At 55.6% G+C, this 7,562-nt stretch overlaps 1 long non-coding RNA gene across 1 annotated transcript; it reads left to right on the plus strand.

Annotated features, from left to right (window-relative positions):
• Positions 1–4,184: 4,184 nt before the first annotated feature.
• LOC135292555 (uncharacterized) lies at positions 4,185–5,858 on the plus strand. The gene is made up of 2 exons (XR_010354793.1): positions 4,185–4,586; positions 4,739–5,858. It is a non-coding gene; the product is annotated as an uncharacterized LOC135292555 (long non-coding RNA).
• Positions 5,859–7,562: the final 1,704 nt, after the last annotated feature.

The raw sequence follows: 7,562 nt of genomic DNA on the forward strand, positions 1-7,562 counted from the left end.
GCCTTTCGTGGGATTCATTGGGGATTTGAGGTTTTTTTGAGAGTTTTGGTAGGCTTTTTGGGGTTTTGTGGGGTTTTTTCGTTGTTGTCATGATTTCTTTGGGTCTTCAGGTGAGATTTTGTGGGATTTTTATGGGTTTTGGGACATTTTTTGGGGGATTAGCAGGGTTTCATCAGGATTTTGGGCATTATTGGGATTTCAAAAGCCTTTGTAGGCTTTTATTGGGATTCTAGGGTGTTCTAATGGGATTTTGTGAGATTTATTTCAGATTTCATGAGTTTTATTGGGACCTTTGGGGCTTTTAAGGAGATTTTGATGCCTCTCAGCCCTTCTGCAAACCCTGGCACAACCCCAAAGGCCCCAGACTCCCAAATCCCCCACAAATTCCGCTAAACATCCCAAATTCCTCAAGAAATTACAATAGGATCCTCCAAAACCCCAGAGGATCCCACAAAATCCCAGTGAAACCCAGCAAAACTAAAAAAAAAACTCCCCAAAATTTCACTAAACCCCCTGAAAAACCAACCTCCCCAATCCCAATAAAATCCCCCAACATCCAAAACTACCCAAATCCACAAAATCCCCCAAATCCCATAACCCCCCAAAACACGAGGTTTTGGTTTTTGTTTGGTTTCTCTCCAAAACCTCTATAATTCCCCCTGAACTTCCATCAAATACCCAGTAAAGCCCTAAAGAAGCCCCAAGATAATCCCCAAAACCCTGCTAAAATTGCATCAAAATTGCCCCAAAATCCCAAAAATGCCCCCCAGAACCCCCCAGACTCTCTGGGGCCGTCCTGGATCAGGGGCACCGGCCAGTGGAACAGGAGCCACCTCAGGGGCCCTCGGAGCTCTGTGGGGAGGGGGCACCATGGGAGACCCCCAGAAACGGGAGGGGGGGGGGGGGTGGAACCCCTGTTGTGCCCCCTCGCCCCAAAACCCCCAGACCCCGGTTCAGGGGGGGCCTGGGACCCCCCGGGACCCCCAAATCTCCCCCGGGACCCCTCGGGGAGCCCCAAACCCCCCCAAGGTTGGCCCAGGATCACCCTGGACCCCCAAAAGCTTCCTGGGACCCTCAGACCCCCCAGTTCCCCACAAAATTGACCCCAGACCCACCTGAGGCCCCCTCAAATCCATCAGACTGCCCCAAATCCCCCTCAATCCCCCCCAAACCCTGGGAAATCCCCTCACATTCCGCTAAAGCCCCCCAGATGCACCTCAGAAGCCCCCAGAGCTCCACAGCTCCTCCCACAATCCCCCAAAATCCCCTCAGACCCTCCCAGTTCCCCTCAGATCCCCCTAAACCCACCTGAGAACACTCCAGACCCTCTCAAGCTGCCCCCAAAGATCCCTAAAGCCCCCTCAGACCCACCAAAGCCCCCTCAGAACCCCTCATTATCCCCAAACACACCGCACACCCCCTATTTCCCGTCAATCTCCCCAAAATCCCCAATTTCTCCTCAGACTGCCCCAAACCCCCCCAGTTTCCCCTCAGCGCCCTCCTCAGCCGCGCGCACCTCTGAATCTCCCGCCTCCGCCGCCTGCACGGGCTCCCCAGCCAATAGCGGCGCGCCCCGCCCCGAACCAGCCAATGAGGGCGCGGCTCCCCTCAGCAGCGCCCGCCTCCCCGCGCCGCTGCAGCCAATCAGAGGCGAGGCGCAGCGGCGGTGGCGGTGCCGGGCGCTGCAGAGAGCGGGGGCGGCGCTGGGAGCGGCCGGAGCGCTCCGGGAGCTGCTGAGGCGGCCGGGACAGGGCCGGGAGCGGCTGAGAGGGGATCGGGGGGGCGTGGGAAGGTCCGGGGGGGCTTTGGGGAGGGTTCCGGGGTGTGGGGCGGGGTCTGGGGAGGGGTCTTGGCTGGGGGATCGTGAGGTGTCAGGGAGGGTCTGGGGAGGGGTCCTGGGGCACTGTGGGGGGATCTGGGGGTGGGGAGGGGTCCTGAGAGGGGACTCGAGGGGGGTCCTGGGGGTGCTGGGGGGACTTTGGGGTTCCAGGGTGGTCCTGGGCCAACCTTGGGGGCTTTTCAGGAGGATTTGGGGTTCCCGGAGGAGATTTGGGGATCCTGGGGGTTCCCAGGCCCCCCCTCCCGTTTCTGGGGGTCTCCCATGGTGCCCCCTCCCCACAGAGCTCCGAGGGCCCCTGAGGTGGCTCCTGTTCCACCGGCCGGTGCCCCTGATCCAGGACGGCCCCAGAGAGTCTGGGGAGTTCTGGGGGGATTTTGGGGGGAATTTTGGGATTTGGGGCATTTTGGGGCAATTTTAATGCAATTTTGGGAGTGTTTTGGGGATTATCTTGGGGCTTTTTAGGGCTTTATTGGGTATTTGATGGAAGTTCAGGGGGAATTATAGAGGTTTTGGAGAGAATTATTGTGTTTCAGGGGGGGTTATGGGATTTTGGGGGTTTTGTAGATTTGGGGAGTTTTGGATTTTGGGTGATTTTATTGGGGTTGAGGGGGTTGATTTTTGAGGGGGTTTAGTGAAATTTTGGGGAGGTTTTTGAGTTTTGGTGGATTTCACTGGGATTTTGTGGGATTCTCTGGGGTTTTGGAGGATCCTGTTGTAATTTCTTGGAAATTTTGGGATTTTTAGTGGAATTTCTGGGGCATTTGGGCGTCTGGGGTCTTTGGGGTTGTCCCAGGGTTTGCGGAAGGGCTGAGAGGCATCAAAATCTCCTTAATCTCCTTTAAAGCTCCAAAAGTCCCAATAAAACTCATGGAATCCGAAATAAATCTCACAAAATCCCATTAGAACACCCTAGAATCCCAATAAAAGCCCACAAAATCTTTTGAAATCCCAAGAACCCCCAAAATCCTGATGAAACCCCACAAATCCCCCCAAAAATGTCCCCTAAAAAATCTTGCAAAATCTCCCCAAAGACCCAAAGAAATCAGAGCAACACCCAAAAAACCTCACAAAACTCCCCTAAATCCCACCAAAACATCCAAAAAACCCCAAACTGCCAAAAAACCCAAATCCCAAATAAATCCCACTAAATGCCTCCACAATTCCAATAAACACCTCAAAATCTCCTAAAAATCCCAATAAAACCCCCAGAATTTATGAAAATCGCAAAAACTGCCAACAAAATACCAGTAAAACCTTCCAAAATACAAAAAAACCCCAAAATTTTCAATAAATCCCCAATCCCCTCAAAAAAACACCTCTCCAAAAGCACCAATAAAACCCCCAAAATCCAAACACCCCCAAAATCCACAAAACCCCCCAACATTTCCAAACTTGTCCCAGCATGTCTGCAGTCATTTCCATGCGCCGCCAGTGGCCCCAGGAAGGTGTCAGTTCTCCCAGTGTGATCCCCCAGTCATGCCCAGAATATCCCAGCTGCCTCCAGCATGCATCCAGTCCTGCCCAGTTCCTCCAGTTTGCTTGCAGCATGATCCCAGTTTCTCTCAGGTGCTCCCAGTAGGCCAAAGTGTGATCCCAGTCACTCCCTTTCAACCCCAATATGATCCCAGTAAGCTCCAGCTGGATCCCAGTCACATGCCAGCCCTCCCAGTGTGCTCCCAGTATAATCCCAGTTGCTCCCAGTCAGGCCCAGTATGGGGGATGATGTGCAGGGTGTGTTCCCAGTCGCTCTCAGATTCTCCCAGTATCAGTCCAGTCCCTCCCAGTATGATCCAGAGATGAGCCCAGTGTGCTCCCAGTCCCTGCCAGTATGAACCAGTTGTGCTCCACATGGTTCCAGTTGCTCTCTTTCATCCTCCCTTTTGTTCCAGTCACTCCCAGTTCCTTCCAGTATGATCCCATTTGCTGCCAAGCACTTCCAGTCAGCCTCAGTGCAGTGGCACTCACTGCCAGGATGATCCCAGTCACCTCCAGCGTGATCCCAGTTGATCCCAGTATAAGCCCAGTTTGTTCCAGTGACCACCAGCATGTTCCCAGTCACTCCCAGTTCCTCCCAGTTGGGTTTTTTGGGGGGATGTTTGGAGAATGAAGAAGTGCAAGGCTGAGCGGAAATGCCCCTCGGGGGGACATCGGGGGGTGGCGGTGGCGGCTGGCGGCAGAGGCAGCCTGGAGGAGCAGAGCCCTGTGTCCCCCAGGAGCCCAAAGTGGGGAGCCCAGAGAGGGGGGAGCGCCGCCATTGGCGGGAGCCTGCAGAGGCTGGAGAGGGGCAGGGGGGACTCCTTGGAGCCCCTGCAGCCCAGAGCAGAGCATGAGGGGAGAAGGGAGCCCAAAAGGGAGCCCAAAAAGGCCCGTCATCCCTGAATGGGCAGAGCGAAGAGGGGGCAGGTTTTGGGATTGCTGGGACTGCCAGCAGGCTGGGGAGGGCGGGCACCGAGGAGAAGGGGGACCCCCAATGCAAGCGTGACCCCAGCAGCTGGGACAGGGGAGTCCCGGAACACCAGAGGGGAGGGAGCAGGGACAGGGAACTCCTGGGGAGGGTTTTTCCGGGCTGACTCGTGGTGTTTGGGAGGTTTTTCTGGAGCCTAGGTCGCTGGTGACTTGTTGAGAGTGACTTGGGCAGAGGGACCTTCAAACTCAATGTGCTCATCCTTTGTTTTCCTCAAACCAGGATTTCCATTGCCAACCCCCATTGAGGCTGTGAGGAAAATGCCCCAGAACATGCAAGCAGGTGAGGAGGAAGTCAGTGCCCCTTTCCCCTCTCTCCTGCTCCATCTCCCAGCCCAGCACAGCCCCGGCTGCAGGACAGCCTGGGGGCATCTCCTTGCCCTTGCCTGTGGCCCGGAGGCAAATGCCATCCTGTCCTTGTCCTTCCTCCCCCAGAGCAGGAACTGAGCATGGAGAGCAGGGAGGACAAATCCCCGTGGCAGAACCTCGTGGCAGAGGCCGTTTTGAGCGGCTCCACGGCGCAGGAACCCAACGGGGAGGAAAAGCCCCGGAGATGCCGCACGAGGAGGGGCTGCAAACGCAGCCCAGGTTGCTCTGAGGAGTAAAGATCCACCCTGTGCCAGGAAGGTGGACAGAGCTTCAGCCAGAGCTTGGAGCTGGTGGTCCATGAGGAGGTTCCTGATGGGGAGAAGCCTCACAGGTGCTTGGAGTGTGGGAAGAGCTTCTGGTGGATCACCAGCCTGATCGTGCACCAGAGGAGCCACACTGGGGAACGGCCCTACGAGTGTGGGGAGTGTGGGAAAGGCTTCAGGTGCAGCTCTGAGCTCATCACTCACTAACACATCCATACCGGGGAGAGGCCCTATGACTGTCCCGAGTGTCAGAAGAGGTTTCAGACCAGCTCCAGTCTCCTCCAGCATCAATGGATTCACACAGAGGAGTGGCCCTTCCGCTGCCCGGACTGCAGGAAGGGCTTCAACTGCAACTCAAACTTCGCCAGGCACCGGTGCATCCACAGCGGGGAGAGGCCCTACGAGTGTCCCCAGTGTGGGAAGAGCTTTACCCACAGCTCTAACTTGACCAAACACCAACAGAGTCACCAGTAAGGGAAGTCCTGCAAGTGCCCTGAGTGTGGGAAGAGCCTCGTGTGCTGCTCCAGCTTCATCCCCCATTGGAGAACCCGCATTGGGAAGAGACTTGCTGATCCATGTTCCCTGTGATCCATGGTGGGAAGACACTTGTCACTTTTCCTGCCCCTGCTAATGACCTGATGTGGGATTGAAGAACAAGAGGGTCTGGCCAGAGCCGTGTCATTACACTCACTCCCACCTCAGGTCATTGCCAGGGGGAGGAAAGGGACTCTCTCTCTCTCCCTGAGGAGAAAGGTGTCCTTTTTCCAGGCAGGAGGAAATACGTGGCCAGGAAGAGCCACTCAGTGGTGATGTTGTAGTTTTCCCTGTAAATAGTTTTTCTTATCCCTTCTGTTATCAATATTGCTTTTTTTCCTGTTTGTTCCTTATCTCATTGCTGTTCCCAGTAAATTGTTCTTATCCCAGCCTGGGATCTTTGCCTTTTTTTCTTTCCATGGGAGGCGGGAGGGCAGCGAGCAGCAGCGCGGTTTTAGAGGGAGCAGGAAATTGGGGAATCCCATTCCTGAACCCCGGCCCGTGGAAACCGAGCATCCCAGCTGGTCCCAGCCCTGCTGGCCATGGCAACAGCCTTGGGAGCGGGTCCCTGGCTGGGGCTGTGGGAACCTCTTCCCTCTGGTGCCCAGGGACAGGACTGGAGGGAACGGCTGCAGCTGAGTCGGGGCAGGCTCAGGTTGGATCTCAGGAAAAGGTTTTTCCCCAGAGGCTGCTGGGGCACTGCCCAGGCTCCCCAGGGAAGGCTCCCAGCTCCAGGGCTCTCTGAGCTCCAGCAGCGTTTGGACAGCGCTGCCAGGCCCAGGCTGGCATTGTTGGGGTGTCCTGTGCAGGGCCAGCAGTTGGACTCCAGGATCCTGATGGGTCCCTCCCAGCTCAGCCAGTTCTGTGGATCTGGGATCCCGTGACCCTGGGGATGGGGCTGCCAATGGTTGCCATGGCAACGGGCTCTGGCTGCAGGCCTGAGCTGGTGTCCATGGCACCCACCCCTGGCATGGGGTCTGCATGGAGCTGCCGAGGGACTGAGCATGGCAACATGGGCTGGGGATGGTTGCCATGGAAACTGACCATAGCAGCAGGGGGCTGGGGATGGTTGCCATGGAAACTGAGCACAGCAACAGGGGGCTGGGGATGGTTGCCATGGAAACTGACCATAGCAACAGGGGGCTGGGGATGGTTGCTATGGAAACTGAGCACAGCAACAGGGGGCTGAGGATGGTTGCCTGCCAAGGATCACATTTGTCACAGGCACTCAGAAGGATTCCATGGGGACTTTCCAAGAGTCTCCAGGCTGTTCAAGAGCTGGAATGTCACAGGCAGAGACAGGGGCTCCATGGACACCTCCCAGGGGTTTCTGGGGATGGTAAAGGGCCGTGTGATCAGAGCCAGTCACAGCCATTCCATGGTGACATCCCATGGCACCTGGGGCTGCAAAGGCACCGATCTGTCACAGGCACTGACGGGGGCTCCACGGTGACATCCCAGGAGTCCCCAGGCTGCCAAAGAGCCGGGATGTCCCAGACACTCCCAGGGGTTCCTGTCATGGGCACAGTGGCAGCTTCAGGCAAAAGCTTTATTGGAGAAACTCCTGCAGATTCATGAGATGGAGAAATGACACCCAACAGCCACCATGGATCCTCAAACCCCTGCAGGGCCCCTAGACTTCCAAAATTTATTTTAGTACAGGAGAGTGGGAGTGGCTGGATCCAATCCCAGCCCCAGACTTTGTCAAAGGTGTAAAAGATTGGACAGGTAGAATTGAACCTTAATGCAATTTGTCCCACAGGATTATCGATGGAATTCTAGATAAATTTATATAAATACAGCTCTGATTGATTCTGATCATGATTTGACAGAATGGTTTGTTTACACCACAGATTAAATTTTTAAAAAGATAGTTATTTACTCCACAGTACAGGAGATATAACAATTATTAGAATATAGTGATCTAGGAAGCAATTTTGATGTCAACAGAGTCTTGCTGGAGTTGTTGGAGCCCCTGGCAGTTCCTCCTGCTCCAGCAGGAACTGCCTTTCCTGTGCCAGGAGCAGGGCAGGTCCCGCTGCAGGAAAAGCCCCAGGCCAGCCCCAGCACAGGGAAGGGCTCGGGCACAAGGG

Source organism: Passer domesticus, unplaced genomic scaffold (genome assembly GCF_036417665.1).
Source record: "Passer domesticus isolate bPasDom1 unplaced genomic scaffold, bPasDom1.hap1 HAP1_SCAFFOLD_37, whole genome shotgun sequence".
NCBI lineage: Eukaryota > Metazoa > Chordata > Aves > Passeriformes > Passeridae > Passer > Passer domesticus.